The sequence below is a fragment of the Zootoca vivipara genome, chromosome 7 (assembly GCF_963506605.1).
Source record: "Zootoca vivipara chromosome 7, rZooViv1.1, whole genome shotgun sequence".
In the NCBI taxonomy this organism is placed as follows: Eukaryota; Metazoa; Chordata; class Lepidosauria; order Squamata; family Lacertidae; genus Zootoca; species Zootoca vivipara.
Genome location: NC_083282.1, coordinates 91,580,428 through 91,604,890, shown reverse-complemented (window position 1 = coordinate 91,604,890; position 24,463 = coordinate 91,580,428). Strand labels below are relative to the sequence as shown.

At 47.0% G+C, this 24,463-nt stretch overlaps 1 protein-coding gene across 2 annotated transcripts in view; it reads left to right on the top strand.

Moving 5' to 3' along the window:
* Positions 1-3,856: 3,856 nt before the first annotated feature.
* Positions 3,857-24,463, top strand: part of LOC118088930 (tyrosine-protein phosphatase non-receptor type substrate 1) — a 173,024-nt gene continuing 152,417 nt past the window's right edge. For both annotated transcript variants that reach the window (XM_060277364.1, XM_060277363.1), the window contains exon 1: positions 3,857-3,947. The gene's annotated coding sequence lies outside the window, so the exon portion shown is untranslated. The remainder of the gene's footprint in view (positions 3,948-24,463) is intronic.

Here is a 24,463-nt window from a genome sequence, read left to right as displayed (position 1 = left end):
TCAACTGGTGGGTTGGGAATCACTAGTGGGTCTTGGCCTGACCCAGGGTGGGTCACAGCAGGAGAGCTGTCACCATGCAAATATATGGTAAAAGATTTTTCGAGCTGGTCTATAACCGTAATAAACAAATGATGGTGATTGATTTTAAATTTTGAATCCACTCACCACAAAAAGAACAAAAGAAAAAACAATTCACATCCTGTATGGTCATACCTCGGTTTAAGTATGCCTCGGTTTGAGTATTTTCAGTTTAAGTACTCCGCGGACCTGTCTGGAACGGATTAATCCACTTTCCATTACTTTCATTATTTATACCCTGGGCAGTTCCCAACAGAGGACTAAAATATATTATAGGAGCTGATGGGGTTTGTATTCCAAAACAGCTGGAGGGCACCAGGTTGGGGCAGGCTGCCTCCCAATTGTGAAAACATCCCCCCCTCAAGCATCTTTCTCTGTAAGACACACCTGGATTTTCTTGCTCACGTCATTCTGAGTTATTTGTTCTCCGGCTGTGGAAAGCGCTCTCACCCAGATGGCTTCAGTTCACTTGCAAGTAACTGATTGTAGTGGACAGTTTGTCCCAGCAGGGGGATTGAACTGGGTCACCTTTGACTCTTTCTAGTTCTACTGAGCTAGAGCGCAGAAGGATGTTGTGCTCATCTCCTCCTTGGAGGATTCCCACAGGTATCTGGTGGGCCTCGGTGAGAGCACCATGCTGGACTAGGTGGGCCCAGATCCAGAAGGACTCTCGATGAGTTCTTAAAGCCTTGCTGGCGAGGGGGTGCAGCATGATGAGGTCATGGTTCCTAGCATGCACTGAATTTTGAGCATCCTTCGCATTTCAGAAGTGAGGCATGTGTCAATAAAGATGTGCTAGTAGATGACAACCTAAATGTGAAAGTGTGCTTTTTACGGGCTGGGAAGGAATGGAAGGGGCATCTGCTCCCCTCATTGGCTTGTTAGACAATAAACCGTTTTGGTAATTAAGCACCGAATGCAGATCTTTCCCCTCACAGAATGCCAAGATGGTTACAAGTTGCAACCGGTCAATTCCCCTGCAAATCGTTAAATCTGCTACTTAATTGGGAGACTCGGCATCGACAGCCATTTCCGTCCATTTCAGTCACCCCGTCTCCTCTGCTGCTGTTACTTAAACACAAGAACATAAAAATAGTTCAGGCCAAAGGTCTCATTCCCTCCAGCATTCTGTCCTCATAGATCAGGGGTCGGCAAACTAAGGTCCGTGGGCCGAATCAGGCCCAATTGCCTTCAGGATCTGGCCTGCAGACTGTCCATGGATTGACGTGGGGATTCTGTTCGTTCGGGCTGCACCATTCTGTTTCCCCCCTTCTGTTTCTCCCCTCTCCCTCACACACACCGCGGTAGCGCTTCCTCCCTCCCTCCTCTCGGCTTCTCCCTGCCCTGCCTAGAGGAGGCTGGGCTGAGCTGGCTGAGTACCATTTTAAGCAGCCCCTCTCCGGAGCCAGCCCTTTTGCACCGCTCATCTTCCCGCCGCCCCCACCGCTGCCCTGATGCTCCTGTGGGCCAGAGAGCGGAGCGGACGAGCTTGCTTTGCCTACCCACAAGAAGAAGAAGCAGCGGCAGTGGTGGTGGTGGCAGCGGCCCCTGGGAAAATAAGTGCAGTGGCTGGGGTTGGAGAGGAGGACTACTTGCCCCCCTCGCCTCTTCTTCCAGCCCCCCCCCCGGTGCTGCTTCTCCAGCCCAGTGCAAGGTATGAGGGACAGTGGACCTGCCCACGGCTAAAAAAAATTGCCAACCCCTGTCATAGATGAATGCCAGTTGCTGGAAACCATAGGAGAGGAGACAGCTCTTGTGCTCAGATCCTGCTTGTGGGTTTCCCACTGTGAGAACAGGATGCTGCCTGATCCAGCAGGCTCTTCTTATAGAATCATAGGATCATTGAGATGGAAGATACCTCAAGGGTCATCTAGTCCAACCCCCTGCAATGCGGGACTCTCAGCTAAAGCGTCCATGACAGATGGCCATCCAACCTCTGCTCAAAAACCTCCAAGAAAGGAGAGTCCACCACCTCTCGAGGGAGACCGTTCCACTGTCAAACAGCTCTTAATGTCAGAAAGTTCTTCCTGATGTTTAGCTGGAATCTCTTTTCTTGTAGCTTGAAGCCATGGGTTCAAGTCCTACCCCTCCAGAACCAGAAAAAACAAGCTTGTTCCCTGTGACAGCCGTTGAGAATGTTTGAAGGTGGCTGTCATATCTCCTCTCAGCCTCCTCTTCAGCTCCTTCAACCTCTCCTCATAAGGCTTGGCATCCAGACCCTTGATCATCTTCCTCATCCTCCTCTGCACACATTCCAGCTTATCAACATCCTTCTTAAATTGTAGTGCCCAGAATTGGACACAGGATTCCAGGTGTGGTCTGACCAAGGCAGAATAGAGTGGTACTATGACTTCCCTTGATGTGGACACTATACTTCTGTTGATGTTCTGTTGATGTTCTTCTGTAGGTATGTTCTTATAGGGAGAGAGTTCCCCATGGTTGTAAGAATTGCCCTGTTCTGCATCCCCACCCACCGTACCTCAGACAGCGGGGGCATATATTAGGCAACAGATCTCTTCCTCCCCACCTTGCTGCAAAAGAGAGTGTTATGTACTGAGCTGAATCATAGAACAATAGGATCCAGAATCAGCAGTCTGATTGGTCCACAGGAGCCACCCAATCCAACTCCAGGTGGAAGTGAATCCGCAACCTGATTGGCCTGCAGGAGCAGCCAATCAGGCGGCTGGCAGAAGTCAATCCACAAACTGATTGGCCCACAGGTGTAGCCCTGAAGTAGCCAATCACACAAAGCCCATTGTGTAAATAATGTATATAAGCAGATGGTTTTGGGAAAAGGGTATTCTTCTTCTTTTCTTCTCCTTGATGACTACAAGCTGAATAAAGAGCATGAAATTCACTCTCAACTCCGAGTATATTTCAGAGAGCATTTCTCCCAGGGCTGTGCATGCAAATTTACCCTACCCATGACCTCTTTTTCACAGGCTGGTTCAGCAGTTGCTCTTTCCTCCACTTCTCTGTATGCAGCCTTGGCAGTTTCACTCTGAGCAGGGCCGGAGGGAGAAGTATGCAGAGTGAGAGGCAAGAAGAGGGTGAAGATGGACAGATCTCTGTCAGGGATGCTTTAGCTGAGATTCCGGCATTGCAGAGGGTTGGACTAGATGACCCGTGGGTCCCTCCCAACCCTACAGTTCTATGATTCCATGATGTCTGGATAACAGTGGAGGCTGGTGCCCATCGAGACTGGAAGGGCGGCATAAGGAGGCCACCAGTAGGGGGCACCAGTGAAACTCGGAGACAATAACTGGAATGGAGAGCCTGCAGCTCATCAAATGCTTGCTCCCATAATCCTTCACTGCTGGCCATACCGCTGGGGCTTATGGGAATTGGTGTTCAACAACACACAGAGGGACTTGATCCTGTCCCTTTAACATAGCTTTGAGCAGACACCAACAAGTGAAACTTTTTTCATAGCGTGGAGTGAAACATGAGCCTTCTTTGCGGTGAAAGCGCTGGGACACATCCATAAAAACACCTATTCTGTCTGGGATTATTTCACAAGCCTCACCCCTCTACTGTTCATTGACTCTGCAGTGGCCAGCAGGGCGATTGTTCTCTTAGTTAAATATATACTAGGGAAACTTAATTGTCCTACAGCAGGTTACGGAGAGTTCAGAAGGAACCCCGGCGGCTCCTGTGTGTCGAATGACAGGCTGGGCGCTGTGTGATATGACCAGGGTCTTGGGCATGCGTTTCCATGCATGTGCCCAGGAGACAAGGTGCACACGCAAAGAGAGATTTAACTTCCAGAGATAAAGGCAGCTGTCCTGAGACCAGAGGCTCGTGATGAGGGCAAACAGGAGGGTGACTTAAAGGAAGAAGTTGAAAGAAGGGAGCAGAAGCTGAGGAAAGTGAGTACTTCACCCTCTCGGGAGACAACTGCCCCAGCTGGGCAAGGAGGTCCCCCATCTCCCCTCCCGGGCAGAAAGAACACAGCAATTTATAGCACATGACTCAGACCCTCCAAGTGTCCCAATTTTCAGGGACAGTTCCTGATTTGATCCCAAAACATCCTGCTTTTCCTTAGGATGTCCTTATTTTCATAGAAGAAACGTTTAGGGCAGTGATGGTGAACCTATGACACGCGTGTCAGACGTGACACGCAGAGCCCTCACTGCTGGCACGCGCCCCATTGGCTCATTTGCGCTGTTGTTGTCTGTAAAAACCCGATCCTTTGTTGTTGTTGTTGCTGCTGGTAGCCAGAGATTGGTTTTTTAACCCTTTCTGTGCTGTTTTTGCTGGCGCTTTGGCAGACTATGTCGGTGCTGCATGTTAGTTCCAGCGAAGGTATTATTCGTCATTTATTTCTGTTCTCTCCCCCCTCCCCCCAAAAAGCGCAGCAGCTTTGGGGCATCCCCCCCCCCCAAAAAAAGCAAAGCAACTTTTGCACTCCCCCCAAAACCTCCAAAACGTTGGTCAGCAGCTCCCCCCAAACAGCTCAACAACTCTGGGCACTTTGTGATAAATAAGGGGTTTTTGGTTTGGTTTGGTTAAATAATTAGTTTTGGGTTTGTTAAATACAGTTATATATTACAACTATACATTTTTGTTATTTAAACTATGAATATCATGAAATTATGGTTTTTTCCCTCAAAGTGACACACCACCTGAATTATGCTCAGTTTTTGGGCGAATTTTGACACACCAAGATCAAAAGGTTGCCCATCACTGGTTTAGGGTATGGAGTTTTGCGACTCCCAAGCCATCTGAACAGGGAAGGGTTTTTTTTAATGCTTAATGCTTTATTATGTTTTTTTATATATGTTGGAAGCTGTCCAGAGTGGCTATGGCAATCCTGTCAGATGGGTGGGGTATTCATAGTAAAATTGTTGCTGTTGTTGAATAGGCCAATCCTATTTTCATCAGAGAAATGTTGGAGGATATGCATGGCTTCTCTCCCCCCCACCCCCAAATCCCAGGAACTATAGTTTACCCCTTACAGACCCAGCACCCACAACACAAACTACAGTTCCCATGGAAGCCGTGGGCTTTAAATGTATGGTGTGCGTGTGACCTTGCTTCTGAGTAGACGTGTAGGAATGCGCTCTATGGTGTAGCTGGGGGAAAGCTCTTGGCGATTGCCTGGAAATGCTCTTGAGTCGCAGTTCCCTGCTGAAATTTCAAAAGGAGAAGGAATCAGCTGAGAAGCCCAGTTTGCAAAGGTTGCAGAACCTCCTCTTCTCCCTTGGCAGCTTTTCTGCTGACGACTGTGGGATTCCCCTTTATTGTGTCTTTCCCCCCTGCCATGTATGGGTCAGGACAGAACAGCTAGCTAAGCACTGAGCAGGATATGGCCCCCTTTCCTGCTGTGACAAGGGCCGAGAGGAATTCCCCTCATGCTTGAGTCCAGGAAACAGAATCAAACGGCAGTGGAGGCTTTCTGGCTCCCAAGGTGTACACAAAGGTGGCACAATTCCTTGGGAGACTTTGCAACCTTTCCCCACCCCTCTCCCTCTCCCCTCCTGCGGTTTCCAGGAACTGGTATTTAGAAGCGCAGCTGCCTCCAACTCATAAGTCCATGAATTTGTCCAGTCCTCTTTTGAAAAGCGGACACGGAGTAATGTATTCAAACTACAAGAAAGAAGATTCCACCTAAACATTAGGAAGAACTTCCTGGCAGTAAGAGCTGTTCGGCAGTGGAATTTGCTACCAAGGAGTGTGGTGGAGTCTCCTTCTTTGGAGGTCTTTAAGCAGAGGCTTGACAGGCATATGTCAAGAATGCTTTGATGGTGTTTCCTGCTCGGCAGGGGGTTGGACTGGATGGCCCTTGTGGTCTCTTCCAACTCTACGATTCTATGAAACCACTCAAGTTGGGGGCCGCCCAGCGGTGGAGCAAGCCGATCGGGCGCCTGGGGCGAGCTGGGGCAGGACACTCCATGGGGCCTCTGAGGAGTCTGCCTGCCTTTTCACACTCAGCTGCCCTACAGCTGAGGGGGAGGCGCCAGGCGGACCCTTTGGGGCAGCGCAGAGCCTGCGGGTGCCCAAACCACTGCGTCACTCCCAGGAGAGACTCGTGGCTCGGGCATGCTGCAGGTCCTGCGGCTAGTGCCACCTGGCATTTTGTCACCCCCCTCAGTGGTGACACCCGGGGCAGACCACCCCCATTGCACCCCTTTCCTCCGCCCCTGGGACCATCACTAACTCCTGCAGGAGGGAGTTCCAGAGTTCAGCTACGCACCGCTTCCGGCTGAAAAAAGATCCCCACCCTGCTTTAAATGAGCAGTGAAAATGAAAGCAAGATAAACAAAGACTAAAAACAGCTACCAGGCTGATTTCAAAGGGTTGCTATTAGTATATATACAGCCCTTATCAACTTGGGACCATTGACCTATGAGATCGCCTCGCCCCGTTTGCACCCACTTGACCGCTTCGATTAGCAGAATTGCCACTTTTATACATAATACCTGCACCGCATTTGTAAGAACTTGGTCATTTAGTGTGGCAGCACAGACCCTTTGGAACTCCCTGCCTGTTGATTATGAGGGCCTTCGCTGTATTCTTTTTGGTGCCTGCTGAAGACCTTCTAATTTAGGCAAGCCTACCCAGATGTTTAGGGATGCGGGTGGCACTGTGGGTTAAACCACAGAGCCTAGGGCTTGCCAATCAGAAGGTCGGCAGTTCGAATCCCCGGGACGGGGTGAGCTCCCGTTGTTCGGTCCCAGCTCCTGCCAACCTAGCAGTTCGAAAACACGTCAAAGTGCAAGTAGATAAATAGGTACCGCTCCGACGGGAAGGTAAATGGCGTTTCCGTGTGCTGCTCTGGTTCGCCAGAAGCGGCTTTGTCATGCTGGCCACATGACCTGGAAGCTGAAAGCCGGCTCCCTCGGCCAGTAAAACAAGATGAGTGCCGCAACCCCAGAGTCGTCCGCGACTGGACCTAATGGTCAGGGGTCCCTTTACCTTTACCTTTATTCTATACAAGGCTTAGAGAGATGAGTGCCGCAACCCCAGAGTCGTCCACGAGTGGACCTAATGGTCAGGGATCCCTTTACCTTTACCTTTACCTTTTCCCAGATGTTTAGAGAATTTGTGTGAGTTTTAATTTGTTTTAGTGTTTTAGTGTTTTAACTTTTCGTATGTTTTAACTTTTTGTATGTTTTAAATTATGGTTGTAGGTTTTTTTAGTGATGATTTTATTGTTTTATCCTTTTTGAAAGCCTCTTTGAGGTCCCCTCCCCTTATTTATTTATTTATTATAGTTAAATTTTTCACCTGAATATAAATCTGAAACAAAACAATATGAAATATAAATATGAAATATAAATATAAAATATAAAAACACAAAATATGTGCCACAATAACAAGCAAAACCATTTTAGAGGTCATAAAAATTAAAAGATTAAAAGGCCATGAATTGTTTAAGACCTGGGAGAAGAGGAATGTTTTTTGTCTGGTGCCTAAAGATATGTAAGGAAGGTGCCGGGCGAGCCTTCCTGGGGAGAACATCCCACAAACAGGGAGCCACCACAGAAAAGTCCCCGTTCTCATGTTGCCACACTTTGAACTTCTCACAGAGGAGGCACATGAAGAAGGGCCTCAGATGATGATCGCAGGGTCCAGGTCAGTTCATTTGGAGAGACGTGGTCCTTGAGGTATTGTGGCCCCGTGTATAAATTATATGAAATAACTAATAAATAATGCCAGATCACAGAAAAGGCATTTTTGCTGCTTGCCAAAAAGCAAGCATTTGGGGCAGCGTGAGGGGGGGGCAGGCTTTTCTGGGGAGAACATCCTATGATTTAAATGTCCTCCACCTCAATTTATCACATTACGTTGAGTATGTTCAGGTTTCTTTACGCAAGAGAAGGTGGTGCTTTCGAAATTCTGGTCATGGAGGAACATTTTAGGGCTTTAAAGATCAATACCAGCACTCTTAAGTGAGCCTGGGAAGAAACAGGCGGCCTCAGAAGGTGGAAGAAAATTGGTTTTATGTGCTCCAGATGGTGCCCACCAGTTAACAATCTGGCCAGTCATTTCTGGACACTTTTCAGAGGTCGCTTCATGCAGAGCGCAGGATGATAATCCGATTATTCATTACAGTGTTGCATTTCTCAAAGGCACAAGAGCGGCCCTGGCCATTTTTCCCGCCGGTCAGTTGGCAATGTCCGTTCTAATAATCAGAAAGCATTTCTGACAGCAATTGCTTGATAAAATCTCCACTTATCGCCCCACGAACAGATGCTAAGCAGGGTTTTGGTGCTCACATAAGCTGACCTGAGCATCATTTGAATTGTGCCTCTTTGTGTAGCCTATGATAACCACTAATGGCAGAGTGTCTAACCCAGGGGTAGGGAACTTGGGACTCTGAAGTGGGGGCAGGTGAAATGAGGCCCCTGGATGCTCTGACCAGCCCTTGGAACTTTTACCAAGCCACATCTCCTCATTGGACATCCTCCTTGAGCATTGGAAGATTCAAGACAGATAAAAGAAAGTCTTCGCACAGCACAGAGTTAAACTGTGGAACTCCCTCCCACTGGAGCCAGTGATGGCCACCAACTTGGAGAAATTTATGGAAGAGAGAACTATTGCATACCCTCCAACATTTATCCGATGAAAATACTTATATCCCACACATCTTACTGGGTTGCCCCAGCCACTCTGGGAAGCTTCCAACATATATAAAAACAAAATAAAACATTAAACATTTTTTAAAAAAACTTTCCTATACAGGATTGCCTTCAGACGGCTCGGGGGTCAGATAACTCCATCCTCTCCAACATTTCTCCAATGAATATAGGGACGTCCTACGGAAAAGCGGGACATTCCGGGATGAAATCAGAAACTGGGACGGCTTCTCTAAATCAGGGGTGTCCCTGGAAAATAGGGACCCTTGGAAGGTCTGCTGTTGATGGCCACTAGACAAGATGGTTATGTTCTGCCTCCACAGTTGAAGCCTGCAATGCTTCTGAATACCAGTTGCTGGAAACCACAGGAGGGGAGAAGGCTGCTCTTGTGCTTGAATCCTGCCTGCAGGTTTCCCACGGGGTTATCTGGTGGGCCACTGTGAGAACAGGATGCTGGACAAGATAGGCTATTGGCCTGATCCAGCCACCAAACCCTTCTTAAGTTCTTATGCCGTGCTAGATCAGACCAAAGGATAGCTCAGTTGGTTGAAGCATGTGCTGATAGCGCCATGGTTGCAGGTTTGATCCCCATATGGGACAGCTGCATGCTCCTGAATAATAATAATAATAATAATAATAATAATAATAATAATAATAATAATTTATTATTTATACCCCGCCCATCTGGCTGGGTTTCCCCAGCCACTCTGGGCGGCTTCCAACGGAAAAATTAAACACAATAATCTATTAAACATTTAAAGCCTCCCTGAACAGGGCTGCCTTCAGATGTCTTCTAAAAGTCGGGTAGTTGTTTTCCTCCAAGAAAGGCCCTCTGCCTGGTTCCCTGCAACTTGGCTTCTCGCAACGAGGGAACCGCCAGAAGGCCCTCGGTACTGGACCTCAGTGTCCGGGCAGAACGATGGGGGTGGAGACGCTCCTTCAGATTGCAGGGGCTGGACTAGATCAGGGTTCCCCAAACTTGGGTCTCCAGCTATTTTGGGACTACAACTCCCATCACCCCAGTGGTCAGGGATGATGGAAGTTGTAATTCAAAAACAGCTAGAAACCCAAGTTTGGGGAACCTTGGACTAGATGATCCTCAGGGTCCCTTCCAGCTCTATAATTTTATGATTCTGTGAAAGGTGATTTAGAATCAAGCACCCGGCTTCACACAGTGGCCAGTCAGCTGTCCCCAGGAAGCCATAAGCTCAGCAACTGGAATTCAGAGGAAGGCTGCCTTCCAACACTGGATATAGAAGGTCACCATCGTAACTAGCAGCCGATAGCTTTGGTCCCTAGGAATACGCATAATCCTATTTGAAAGCCATCCAAGTTGGTGGCCATTGCCACCCCTGGGGGAATGAATCCCGTAGTTTATTTATGTGCCGTGTGATCTGGATCTTCCAACATTCAGCTTCATCAAATGGTCTCCTGGGCCCTTTTCAGCTGTTATTTCCCCCGCGGGGGAAAGGCGTAATTTAGGGTTGCCATACGTCAGGAAACGTGTCCTGGTTTTCAGGTGTAAAGAATGGTGTCGGGGGAATTTTACCGAATTGGCAAAATGTCAGGGGGAACCCGGATGTATGGCAACACGATGGAAGAAGCCGAAAAAGCTTTAAATCACTAGTTTGGGGTTGGGTTTGTTCCCAAAACAGCTTAACCGTTCTGTTGGGTTTCTTTAAAAAGCCCAACAAATAAAGCTCAACAGCTCTTTGCGGGTGTCAGGAATTTTACTTTGTGAAATATGGCAACACTACATAATTACTTGTACCAGTCTATTTTCTCCTGCTGGGCAACAATAGCTTGCGTCGCAGGGGATTTTAATCTAGAAAATGGCGAGTGTGGGGGTTAAACTCCCCTTGTTGCAGCGCTGCAGCTCGTATCCAGAATTTCACCCCCCACGTGGCTGCATTTACCTTCTCAAAAACCCTCAGGAGGGCATCGCTGATAGTCCACTTTAGCTCTCAGATGGGGGGGGGGCTTTTGCAACTCTTTGGCAGAAAATCCATCTAACAGGCAATGCTGAAGATCAAACCCAGGACATTCTGTCTGCCAAGCAGCTGACCTGCCATTGTTTTCAGGGCCGTCTTACCCATAGGCGCTAGGGGTGTGGGGCACCCGGGCGCCGGGCTCTCAGGGCACCAAGTCGAGAGTCTAGGGCCCAAGAGTTGAGTCTAGGGAAGAGCCCGCCCGTTGGTCGGAGCGCTGTGATAGGCTCTTCTGCTGGGGGTGGCTCTGGGCCACGAGTTCGGGGGCGACCGAGCCAGCGAGATGCTGAAGCGACCAGCTGGCTGCGCACTCCTGTACGCCTGGGGCTGGGCCACCGGGGGGGGGGTGCCAGGCGGATCTTTGCACCCCAGCGCCACATATGCTTTAGACGGCCCTGATTGTTTTACTGTTTTATATACAGTGGTACCTCGGTTTAAGTACACAATTGGTTCTAGAAGTCTGTACTTAACCTGAAGCGTACTTAACCTGAAGCGAACTTTCCCATTGAAAGTAATGGAAAGTGGATTAATCCGTTCCAGATGGATCCGCGGAGTACTTAAACTGAAAGTACTCAAACCAAAGCGTACTTAAACCGAGGTATGACTGTATGCTGTAAGCCGCCCAGAGTGGCTGGGGAAGCCCAGCCAGATGGGTGGAGTATAAATAATAAAATTATTATTATTATTATCATCATCATCACCAGCACCAGCACCACCACCATCACCATCACCACCATCGTCCTTCCGCAGGCAGGCATCAGACACAGCCCTTGCTTAGAAAACACACACAAGACCCTTTAAAGGCAAGTGTCTCGTAATGGCTTTGATGTTTTGTTGCAGATGTGTTTTGTAGCATGTTCTTAACCCAATACTGTTATGAGTTTGTGGGGGGAGGGTCATGATACCCTGTGTCCCTTCCAATTCTTTGGGTCCTTTATCTGTGAGGGCAGAATGTATAAGAGCAAGCATGTCAAACCGGTCTCTTTGGCTGGCAGGTTAACTACCACGATTTAGCATATCCAAAGAAGTTGCTCTGTGCCAAATGGGTGTGGTTTCCATCACCTCCCCTATCTGCTATGTAGGAGAACAGCAGCCAGAGTGGTGCGTGAAAAAGCAGAAAGCAGGCTGGAAGGTGGAGATACAGAGACATGCTTGCTCTGCACTGGATCCAAAACTCTGGCTAACAGAGAACCGAGAACCATTGGGGTGCTCATGGTGCAAGCCACTCCATCCTATGCTCCGGTTGTATATATGTGTAAATAAAAACATATATCCTAAAGACGCCACAAAATCCACTGACCTTCATTCCAATGAAACAGAAACCTTGACAAGCACCAGAACCGCCAGAGGTGAGCACAAAACCAGCTATTGAACACAAAACCGCTATTGAAGTGAGCACAAAACCAGTCTTTCTCAGTACAGTGGTCCCTTGGTTCTCAAACTTAATCCATTCCGGAAGTCCGTTCCAAAACCAAAGCGTTCCAAAACCGAGGCGCGCTTTCCCATAGTAAGTAATGCAAAACAGATTAATTCATTCCAGACTTTTAAAAACAACCCCTAAAACAGCAATTTAACATGAATTTTACTATCTAATGAGATCCATAAAATGAAAGCAATAATTAATGTACTGTACTACAAAATAAATAAGGTAGTACTGTAGATGATATTTAAAAAAAATAAAAAATAAATCTTACCTGTACTGATGATAGTCATTGCTTGGATGAGGGCTTTTTTCCACAAAATAAATAGCAGAAACAAAAGCGCCAAACAAGGCGCAGCTTCTGATTGGTGCAGGCGCCCCCGAAACAATAGCTGCCAACTGCATCAGACGTTTGGCTTCCGAAAAACATTCAAAAACCAGAACACTTACTTCCGGGTTTTCGGTGTTTGGAAACCAAGGCGTTTGAGTACCAAGGTACCACTGCAGTGGCTCACCCAAGAGATGTCCCTGGTTCCATCGCTACCAACCTTTAGGTGCCTTCGTGTAGAAGTTTTTATCTAGCCAGGCATTTGGCTCTCAGTTGGTGTCCATCTTTTAGCTGGCTGGCATAGGATGTGCCACTTTTCTGTTATCGCAGGATAAGCTCTCTCTATTTAATGATGCTTTTAAATCTTTTGATGTATTTTAATTTGGTATTATATGTTTTTTCCTCAAAGAGATCATAAGCCGATTTGAGACATTTTTTGTATTAAGTGACAAATAAAGATAATTAATAATATTTAGAAATAATAAGACGGAGGAACCTGAACCAATGGATTCAAATGACAAGAAAGTCAGTTCCGACTTAATATCAGGAAGAGCTTTCTGACAAGAAAAGCAGTTCGACAGCTAAAGGAATTCCCTCGGAGGGTGCTGTACTGTTCTTCATTGGAGGTTTCCAAGCAGGCGTTGGATGGCCATCTGTCAGGGATTCCTTAACTGCAATTCCATAATAATAATAATAATAATAATAATAATAATAATAATATACTATTTATACCCCACGCATCTGGCTGGGTTTCCCCAGCCACTCTGGGCGGCTTCTAGCAGAATATTAAAAATATGATAAAACATCAAACATTAAAAACTCCCCTGAACAGGGCTGCCTTCAGATGTCTTCTAAAAGTCAGGTGGTTGTTTATTTCCCTGACATCTGATGGGAGGGCGTTCCACAGGGCGGGCGCCACCACCGAGAAGGCCCTCTGCCTGGTTCCCTGCAACCTCATTTCTCGCAGGAAGGGAACTGCCAGAAGGCCCTTGGTGCTGGATCTCAGTGTCCGGGCTGAATGGTGGGGGTGGATACGCTCCTTCAGGTATACTGGGCTGAGGCCGTTTAGGGCTTTAAAAGTCAGCACCAACACTTTGAATTGTGCTTGGAAACGTACTGGGAGCCAATGTAGTTCTTTCAAGACCGGTGTTATGTGGTCTCAGCGGCTGCTCCCAGTCACCAGACTAGCTGCCGCATTCTGGATTAGTTATAGTTTCAAAGTCCCCTTCAAAGGTAGCCCCAGGTAGAGCGTATTGCAGTAGTCCAAGCGGGAGATAACTAGAGTATGCACCACTCTGGCGAGACATTGCAGGGGGGTTGGACTAGATGACCCTTTGGAATCCCCTCCAACTCTACAAATCTGTGATTCTATGATAATACTCCTATCTTGCTTCTTTCCTGCAGGCATCTGGTTGAGCGCTCAGAGATGGGCTTTTGGTCTCATCCAGCAGGTTCTCATGTGGATTTTTGTTCATCATGGCAACTCTATGCAAAACTGTTTGTTCTGGCAAGCTTTTGTTGTGCCAGGCAGATGAGATGTGAGACGGCAAAGCTTATTTCAGGCTCATTGTCTCCTGTTTCTATATAATCTTGTTTGTTTATTTGTTTGTTCGTACATTCTTACAGACCTCCCCTCCACTGAGTGCTCCTGATGCACCGGGGGGGGGGAGAGAAGTGTGACATAAAATCTCACCATTTAAAAACAATATTCAATTAATTAGCACCGTAAATTAAAACTACAAAGCTAAACAGCCACAGGAGCAGCAACAACACAGTGTGGCAATGCAGCAGTTGGGAAAAGCCTAGGCATTGTTTTTATTATGGAGAAGGATGCTTCCATTGTTGCAATCTTCTCCGACTAACTAGGAAGGCGAGAACGCAGCCCTTTGAAATATAAATAAATTCATTTGTCTCCACCACTTGCATTCCTGCCTACTGGGCAAAGGTGCAGCAGCCCACGTAATTTGCATGCAGCACTGCTGTTTACAGGAAATAGAGTGAGAGCTTTCCTCTTCTGTAACTAGACCCTCCTTTCATCAGTTCCAAATTCATTATTAGGGAAGGGCTAGCCAGACTGTTTAAAATGTGGTAAGAGGAGCACTCAGCTTTCACCTTTCATCAATCCCACATGTTTAGAGCGGGCAGGTGCAGAAGGGGACAGGGGGAGAATCCTGCACCTTTAATGACTGCATAGAAGAGGGGAAATCTCAGCAGGTGAAGCCCACCACGAAAGTGGCATCTGCTGAAATCCCCTCTTCTGTGCAACTATTGAAGGTCCAGGGGCCCCACCCCACCCCGGCCCTCTTTTGCACCTGAGTGTCCTATTCATGGTGGTTGTTTTTCCTTTTCAATATTTGCAAATGTCCCTAGCAAAATAATAATAGTAATAAGGATAATAATAAGGATAATATCACTGCATATGTTTGTACATGCTAGGCTGCTCTTAAAGGCCCAGAAGCAGCGAGCAAACTGAAACACTGGGTGGCTTTGTCTTTCCAAAAAAATGGTTTGCCCTGAGATAAGAATCCTGCCTTTACTTACAAGGACCCTATCAAAGACAAGGAGAATCTAGCCTCTGCTGGATTCTCTTGCTCAGTTCTCTGACTATGCCTATGGCCACTTTATGACCTGCCATTAAAGGCAGAGGAGCAGAGTGGGTAAAAAAAAGTTGGCAACCCCAAGCATAACCCACCCACACCTGCTACACATAGCGCAGAACTTTCCCCCCTCTCCAAGCACACCACGAAGTTTCTTTCGGAGTTTCCTTGCTAAAAGCAGAACTCTCAGCCCAGAAACTTTGCTCTACAGCGGCTTATCGTTGGTAAATATAGAAGGAGAAAGACCAGCGATGAAATCCCCTATAGGGAGAGTGCTGCATTAAGAAAAAGCCCTATCTGAGCTAAGTCATAATCAAACGGATCTGACTGCTTTTTGGCTCCAGGCTCCTGCAGAGCTGCCTTTAATAGGCAGGTGAGGCTTTTGGGGTTGTATTTGATGAGAGACGCAGACGGCTGCCTCTCCCTGCAGTTGATTAACCCTATATGGCTCTCGGAGACGGCGGTCCATAAATAGATGCCGCCCGCCTCGCCTTCCTTGGGTTGCGCAAAGGGGGCTGGAAGTGGAGCTAGGATCGCGCACTGTGGGGTTTGTTAAAGAAATCAAGGCAAGTGTGATCAGCAGAAGCTATTTCTATTTTGTGGTTGCGATGAAAGTATCTCGTCTCCTCCCGTACCTGGGGGGCTGTGCGCATTTTTATATTTCCGAGATGGGGAGAGAAGTGCCAGACTTATTAAATGAGAGGCGCTGACACACTCGAGCTTATTTCGGAGCTAGGCTTTTCTCGGATGCGCAAGATTGGCAGCCAGACCTTCTGGGTGGTTTAGGGGCTGGCTGGGCTTACTCGGTGGGGAGGAGGAGGAGGAGGAGGAGGAGAACTTTAGGAGATGAGGCCATTTTTCCAAGCAAGCCACAAGGGCGGTGGAGATATTTGTTAACGTGCCAATAAGGGTTTGCTTTGAAAGGGGGACCTAAATCGCACTTTTTAAAGAGGGTGGGAACGCTGCCTACCTTAGGCGTTTGCACTTAACTGAATTTTGTTGTGCAATCCTCTACCCAAGTAATGTGAATGGAAATGCATTTACCGGGGTAAAGTCTGCATAAAATTGCATATGTTTGTGAATGTAACGCACAAGAATGCATTTTATTAGGGGGAAATAGTTTGCAAAAATGTGTTTTAGAAGAAATTAGTACTAAAATGCTAATGTATTTTCATGAGGGTTTTTTTTACGGGGGGCATGGAGGGGGGTGTTGCAAACTGATGTGGGCATAACTGAACTAAGGAACTGAAAAATAAGAAACTGAGAAAAGACAAAGTTGTTTGCCAATCCTGGTTATGAATACAACCCATGTGGGTGGGGTGCTTTTCTCAACAGCCTACCTAGGACAGAATTTGCAGGTGCATGAAACATGCATGTGGATCATACCCAATCTTCTGCAGGGGGATGAAATGTTATTTAATTATATTTGCACTGCTGAATGGGTTTTCTGTTGCACAGTTGCTAAAGGCTCAGGAGCACCTCCTCTCCCAAAAAGTTGGCAACCCAAACTTTTGGCATGTAATTAACTTCCTAAAATTTCAAAAATCTTAAAGTGCTTTTCTCACCTGGGGGGGGGGGGGGCGGGGGTGCCAACCAAAAATGGGAAGATGGACTTCCTTGGTTAGGAGGAAATGTGTACTTTTGTGAATTTAATGAGTAGGCTGCCACTGGCTCACACAATTCTTGCAGCAATTTACTACAGCTATTACTACTAGTAGTAGTAGCAGTAAAGAACAATCAGAAATGACTAAAAGTATATAAAGTTAAACGGCATATTATCTTTTTGAAATGAAAAAAAAAGACTGAATTGCACTTGACCTGTTAATGACTGGGGTGGGGGGATGGGAATCTAGTCTGCTGTGAACAGCAGCTTTCCTGCCCAAATCAGCATTTGAAGTTTTTTTTGCAGCAGTTTCAGTGTACTGTACTGTATAGGGAATTCAATTCTCTCTGTGTTGCTCCTTATCTGGCCACAATGGCGCCATCCGTGCACTAGAGGGAGCTCTCAGCAGGCTTGGGGAAAAGCCCGAGTTTTGCAAGGACCAAAAAAACCTCAGTAAAATTCTTAAGTCGGTGAGGGAACACCCCTGTGGGGACCAAGCTGGCTCAGTGGCCACAGAATAATGGCTGGCTGCAGGCAGGGAGGACAGAATGCCCTGTTGACGGGGAGGGAATGGAGTATTCTGGAACAGGGCACAGATTGCTGGCCGGCCACCTGAACAGGAGTGCCACTAGAGCCGTAGCTGCGCAAAACTCCGTACCCGATTGGCAAAATGGGGTAGGCGAGTGGTGTTTTGCAAAATGTGCTCTAGGAAGGGGCTAGGTTTTCTGACCGTTTGGAGGGTGAGGGGGAGAGCAGCCAAAATAGCAGCCAAAATAGTGACTGTCATCGCCCTGATCTCCCCACCAGAGAACCTCTTTTGCACACCTGTTGGTGAATGCAAGCAAATGACTACTAGCACATTCCCTGCTCTCAGGTGGTGCCCTTTGCTGCCGGCGCCACAATCCCCGCTGCCTTCCTTGCTAATCGAAAGAGAATCACCGGAGAGGCAGAAACTGAAGAGCAGCCACCGCCATTCCAGAACCCATGCGATGCAGCCTTGTTTATTGAATGTGCCTGTTTGTGTCTAAAACCTGGGTTGTGTGTGGGGAAAGAATTCTGAATTTTCACGTCAAGTGGGGCACGCAGCAGAGGAGACCATAGTTTCTTGCAGCTGCTTGCCTGAATAATTCTTCCCCCGTTGCCAGGGCCGGCCCTAACATGAGGCAGGGTCAGGCAACTGCCTCAGGTGGCAGATACTGAGGAGCAGACTGAGCTTTGTGTGCCATTTGGCCTGCCCTGTGCCTGCCACATTTGCCCACTACCCTTGGGCACAGTGAACAATGTTATCCCAAAGCCCAGCGTGGAAGTGAGATTCAACTGCCAGCCCGCTTGGGTTTTGTATGGGGAATTGGTGGTGGAAGAGGAGGAGGCGCCATTTTGTCCTTTGCCTCAGGCAGCACGGTGTCTTGGATGGCCTTTCCAGCTCCATCCACAATGCAACCTGGGCTGAGCAAAAAGGTGCCTGGGTGCTGGAGAGATCAGGTGTGGAATGGTTGGGTCTCCTTAACCTTGAACTCTCCAGAGAATCGTAGAGTTGAAAGGGACTACGATGGTCATCTACTCCAACCTGCTGCAATGCAGGAATCTCTTTGCCCAAGAAGGGGCTCGAATCCACGACCCAAAATTAAGAGTCTTGTGCTCTTACTGACTGAGCTATCCTCTGTCTATAGCGGGCTTCCTCAACCTCTGCCCTCCAGATGTTTTGAGACTACAATTCCCAGCTTCCCTGACCATAGCTTGGACATGAAGGCAATATCCTTCTCCTGTAGTTGCTCTCCAGAAATTCATGTTTTGTGGCGTACTGGACCTGGAGGTTCCATCCCAGGGTAGGCAACCTAAGGTCCGTGGGCTGGATGCGGCCCAATCGCCTTCTCAATCCGGCCCATGGATGGTTTGGGAATCAGCGTGTTTTTATATGAGTAGAAAGCGTCCTTTTATTTAAAATGCATCTCTGGGTTATTTGTGGGGCATAGGAATTTGTTCATCCCCCCCACCCCCCAAAATAGTCTGGCCCACTTCATGGTCTGAGGGACGGTGGGCTGGCCCATGGCTGAAAATGGTTGCAGACCTCTGTTCCATCATTTTGGCTAAGAGCTGTTAAGATGGACCTCGCCTCCATGAATGACCCATGTCATCTGTTCATAAGTGGTGACATCACAATGTGGTTACCGAGAGCAGTGAATGGGTGGGTCTGTTTCCTTCCCCTCAGCCCTTGCCATAGGGCAGGGGTTGCCAACTCCCAAGCGACTGAGATCTACTCACAGTTAAAAGGATGCAGTGATCTACCCCATTTTGGGGGGGTTCAGGTTGTTGAGCTTTTTTTAGGGTAGTCAAAGTTGTTGAGCTTCTTTGAGGGGAGCCAGTGATCCACCAGTGATCTACCTGTTGGACGTGCCTGCCATAGGGGATTCCGGTGCATCTTATTAAGCAGGGGAGGGTGTTGTTCTTTTGATGACTTAATTTGATACAAGGCTGGTTAGAAATGATCTTGGGGCAGGTTACACTCCATAAAGTGAAAATACAACGCAAACTATAAAACCGCCAAACTTGGCACTCCGCATAAAATTCAGTCACTGCCCTATATCAAATTATCTCAGGGCGGGTTACCATCCATAAAACAGCAATACAACCTAAACCCATAAAATCACAAAAATCAATACTCGGCACAAAATCCAATCAATCTTCAAATCTTGTCTCCAGCTATGTGTTTGCTAGGTATAACCCAAAGAAGCCTGTGTTTGCTTTTGCCACCAGACCTCGCTTCCTCCAGGAGATATGGGGGGTAATCCTGGCCTACATTTCAGGGCTATTGCAAGGATTATGGAGGGAATGAAGGCAAATTGCTTTGAACATTTGAAATACGTCTATGCTGGTCATTGTGAGCGTGGGAGAAAAGGATGAGGGTGATTCTGGATTCATAGAATCGTAGAACTGTAGAGTTGGTCATCTGGTCCGACCCCCTGCAATCCAGGAATCTCGGCTAAAGCGTCCAAGACACTGGTCATCCAACCTCTGTTTATAAACCTTCAAGGAAGGAGAGTCCACAACCTTCCGAGGGAGACCTTTCCACTTTCAGACAGCTCTTACTGTCAGAAATTTCTCCCTGACATTTAGTCAGGATTTCCTTTCTTGTAAATTGAAGCCATTGGTTCGAGTCCTACCCTCCAGAGCAGGAGAAAACCAGTTTGTTCCCTCTTCCATGTGACAGCCATTAAGATAATTGAAGATGGCTATCATATCTCCCCCGAGTTGCCTCTTAACCAGGTTAACAAACCCAGCTCCTTCAACCATTCCTCATAAGGCTTGTCTCCCAGACCCTTGGTTGCCCCCCCTTTTTTGCACACGTTCCAGCTTGTCAATATCTTTCTTAAATTGTTGTACCCAGAACTGGACACAGTATTCCAGGTGTGGTCTGACCAAAGGAGAATAAAGCAGAACTATTAATTCCCTTGATCAGGACACTATACTTCTGGGGTGCAGCCTAGAATAGCATTAGCTTTTTTTTTTTTTGCTGCTGTATCCCACTGTTGACTCATGTTAAGCTTGTGGTTTACTAAGATCCCTAGATCCAGGTGTCCCCCATCTTAAATTTGTACAGCTGGTTCCGCCTGCCTAACTGTAGAACTTGCATTGGTCCCTACTGAAATTCATAGCTGGCAAGTTCCGGCCTGAGAAATAAGGGACTGGACCCAAAGTAGCAGACCGGAAGTAGCGCTGCCGCCATTTTGGAACTGGGCGGAGCATGCTCAGAAGCTACTTTTGATGCTGCTCTGCCCTGTTCCAAAATGGCCGCCGCACCAGAAGTCACGCTGCAGCCATTTTGGAACTGGGCAAAGCAGCATCAAAAGTCGCTTCTGTGCATGCTCCGCCCAGTTCCAAAATGGCCACCGCGCCAGAATAAACCAGGAAAAAACAAAAAAAATCAGTTTTTCCGGCTGGTGACAGCTGGAAAAATGGGGGTTTCCCGGGGAATACGGGAAACTTGGCAGCTATGCTGAAATTCATGTTCTTAGATTGGGCACAATTCTCCAATCTGTTCAGGTCACCTTGAATTCTGGTTTCGTTTTCTGAGGCAGTAGCTGCCCCTCCCTGTTTGGTGTTATTTGCTAATTGGATGAGCACCCCCTCGGTTCCTTCATGCAAATTGTTTATAGAGAGTTTCAACAACAAGAGACCCAGGACAGAACCCTGCAGCGCTCCACTTGTTTACTTTTTTCCAAGATGATGAGGAACCATTAGTGAGTACTCTATAGATACAGTCAGTCAAGTAGCTAACAAATCCACCTAACAGTTACCGGTACATCATCCAGCCTACATTTTACCAGCTTCTCTGCAAGATTATCATGGGGAATTTTGTCAGAAGCCTTCCTGAAATCAAGATACACTACATCCACAGCATTCCCCTGATCCACCAAGCTTCTATCAAAACAAGAAATTAGATTTGTCTTTCAGGATTTGTTTTTGAGAAACCCATGCTGGGTCTCAGTAATCACAGCATCCTCTTCTAGGTGCTCACAGACTACCTGTTGAATTATTTGTTCTAGGACAGGCATCCCCAAACTTCGGCCCTCCAGATGTTTTGGACTACAGTTCCCATCTTCCCCAACCACTGGTCCCGTTAGCTATGGATCATGGGAGTTGTAGGCCAAAACATCTGGAGGGCCGCAGTTTGGGGATGCCTGTTCTAGGACCTTTGCTGGTATGATCAATGACCACTCAGTAGTTAGACTCTGAAATTAGATTCACAAGCTCCTTTAGATGAGCCCCTTGTTGCTTCCACCTTCTATGAAATGAAATTGTCAGCAACACAATGGAAAAATTTGTTGGACCTTACATTCTTGGCAGAGTTTGAGTTCCAGGGCAGTCTCGAGCAGGTTGGCCGCCCTGGCGCTGAGGGGCGGAGATCGCTCCGGCGCCCCCGCCCTTGCAGGGCGCAGCATGGGTTCCACACGCCCTGCCTACCGGCCCGGCACCCTAGTACACCACACCACCGGGGGTCTACCTAGAGCCGGCCCTGTTGAGTTCCAACTATCAGGGTAGTTGAAGTCTCCCCTGACTACTATAGTTCTCCTTTTTTAATGTTTGGTAATCTGCTCTAGCAAGACATCAATCATCCAAGCCTTCAATCTGGCTTGGAGGTCTATAGCAGACACCCACAGTAAGATCATTTTTGTTTCTCTCTCCTACAATGTTTACCTATATACTCTGTCTGCCTTCCATGCTCCCGGTCATGGATCTCTTCACAACTGTACGCATCCTTTACATCTAATGCTACCCCCCCCTCCCCGGCTGTTTGCTGTATTCCTTTTGAGCAGGTTATACACCTCAATTTCTACATTTCAGTCATGAGTCTCATCCCACCAGCTTTCAGTAATGCCTATTAGGTCATATTTACTGCTGTGTATTAAGAGCTCAAATTTGTCTTGCTTGCTTCCCATACTCTGTGCATTAGTACAGAGACAACTGATACCATGAGTCATTCCCTCCAGCTGCCGCCTCCTTGTAGTTTCTGGCCGTTTAGTAGGTTTCGGTAGCACTACCTCAGTTCCCTGTGCATAATGAAGCAATTATCCCCAGTACCAGGTGTTTCCATGTTCTCTGTAATGTTGTCTCCTGCCCCCGTGGATTTAGTTTAATCCTGATCAGGATTAATGAGCATTGCATAGATAGTATATGAAAGGTCCCCAACTGCTCCTGCAAATGATGCAGGAGGCTCCATCGTAATTGGCACCTCTCTCTCTCTGCTTTCTAAATCTGGCAGAAGGGCAATTTTTCTCATCAAGTAACGTATTGTTTAGTACGTGCTCCCACCACAGCAACTAATTTAAGCTGTGCACCTTCTGCACACCCCAAGCATCAGTTATTTGAGCTTGGCAAGGTCCCTAATGAGGCTGGAGTCGCATGCTTTCAACTCGTGCTCATGTGCGCAAAGAAGCTTGCTATGTGGAATATTTTAAGAGGAGGCTTCCACATAGCAACTGTATCTTTGCACCAGCTTGAAGAAAGATTGGCAACAAGTACAGTAGCACCTTGGCTTACATTACCCTCAGGTAATGCAAACTTCGGGTTGCGAAAGCGGCAAACCCAGAAGTGTTTCACTGCGCGCATGCGCAGAAGCGGTCCCTCCAGTTGCGGAAACCTCAGGATCCGACTGGAGCTCCGGAATGGATCCCATCTGCAACTGGAGGTACCACTGTAGTTGCAAGTCTTTGCTAGGGCTATGTGCAAAAATGGCTTTGCAAAGCTCTCAATCCTATTTGTGGGTAGAGAAACTGGGAAGATAATTTCATGGAATTTCTCCAAGGGTTTCCTGGGGGTCATGGGGGTCTCCATTAGCTGTGGCATTAATAGTATTACCTTTACTACAAACAATTGTAGTCCTCAGAAAAATTCACTAGTATTTTGGCACAATTGCCCCATAATATTATAATTATGTATTTATTTATACCCCTCCTTTTTCCCTTTTAAAAACAAAACTCACTAAAGACATAGAAAGATCAATGATTAAAATGCAATTAAAGATTAATAGACTTAAAACTATAGCCATATTTAAAAAATATATTTAAAACCTACCAATAATTACATTGAAAACAGCATGGCACAGACTTTTAATTAGAGTCCATTCTCAAAAACATGTTAGAACAAGAAAGTCTTTTACCTGTCGGCAGATGGAGAGAAATGATGGAGCCTGTCCAGCTTCTCTGAGGGAGTTCCAAAGTCTGGAAGCCCGATTTTTGCAAGTAATTTCCCCTAATACAATAAATTTTTGCATGCTATTTTCACTAATATAGGCACACATTTGTGCACATTTTCCCTTGGTGTATGCATTTTTGTACACATTGCTTGGCTGGAGAACTGCATTGTAATTCAGAGAAGCGTAAATTTAAAGGGGCGGCTGCTGGCATATTCTTTTGGGAAGTGCAAATTTGGTCGGTTTGCCTTTAAATGCAAACCAAACTGAATTTCTCTATGGTCCCAAGGGGCCACTTATGCATCACCAGAAAGTAAGAAAGAAAATGCATCATTTGTTTGTAAAGGAGGAAACACACACACACACACAGCGCAATAGAGATATGAAAATAATTGTTCTGACTTCTAGAAAAAAATATAATTTAAAGCAGAAATGCACCACGTCTCATAATAGCGTGGAAAACTGCAACCAGGTAATGTGGATACCTGCTCGGTCCACTGTCCAGGTGTTCAGTTCGGATAGGTGTCTTGCAGCCCACCACCCAGCTCTCCTTCCTTAGGGTTCATTATCTTTAACCTGGAGTTAGACCCAAAATTCCTTCAAATAGTGGACAATCCTCTGTAAAATAAGAGACATAGCTGCCTTGACACTGACTAGGGATGCTTCCAGGTGGCCTGTTTCTTGTTTGTTTTGTTTTGTTTATATCCCTGATGAAAAACCCATCCTCCTTTTGTTTGCAGGGAGATTAGATGACGCTGCCTACTTAATGAGCATTTATGCTGATTTGTTTGCAGGAAGGTTAGATGAAGTTGCACTATCCTAGTTCACTTTCCTGTCCCCTTCCTTGTATTGCGATAAGTCCGGTCTTTGGCTTTGTTCCGCAAGATCCCCCCAAACAATTATGATTGTACAACCTTATATGCAGGGCCAGATTTAGGTTTGATGAGGCCCTAAGCTACTGAAGGTAATGGGGACCTTTATATGTCCAGCTGTCCTTTGTCCACAACGAATTGTCGCTGTTTTTTGTGTTGAATATATGCTGCATGGTAATTTATGGACCTCATAGGTATCTAAAGCCAGTTGCACACATTGCCATGCAACCAGTCCATGCAGAATGTAGACACCCTATATATAGAAAGGAGCAAACCAGTGATATTTTAGCGAGCAGGCTAGCAG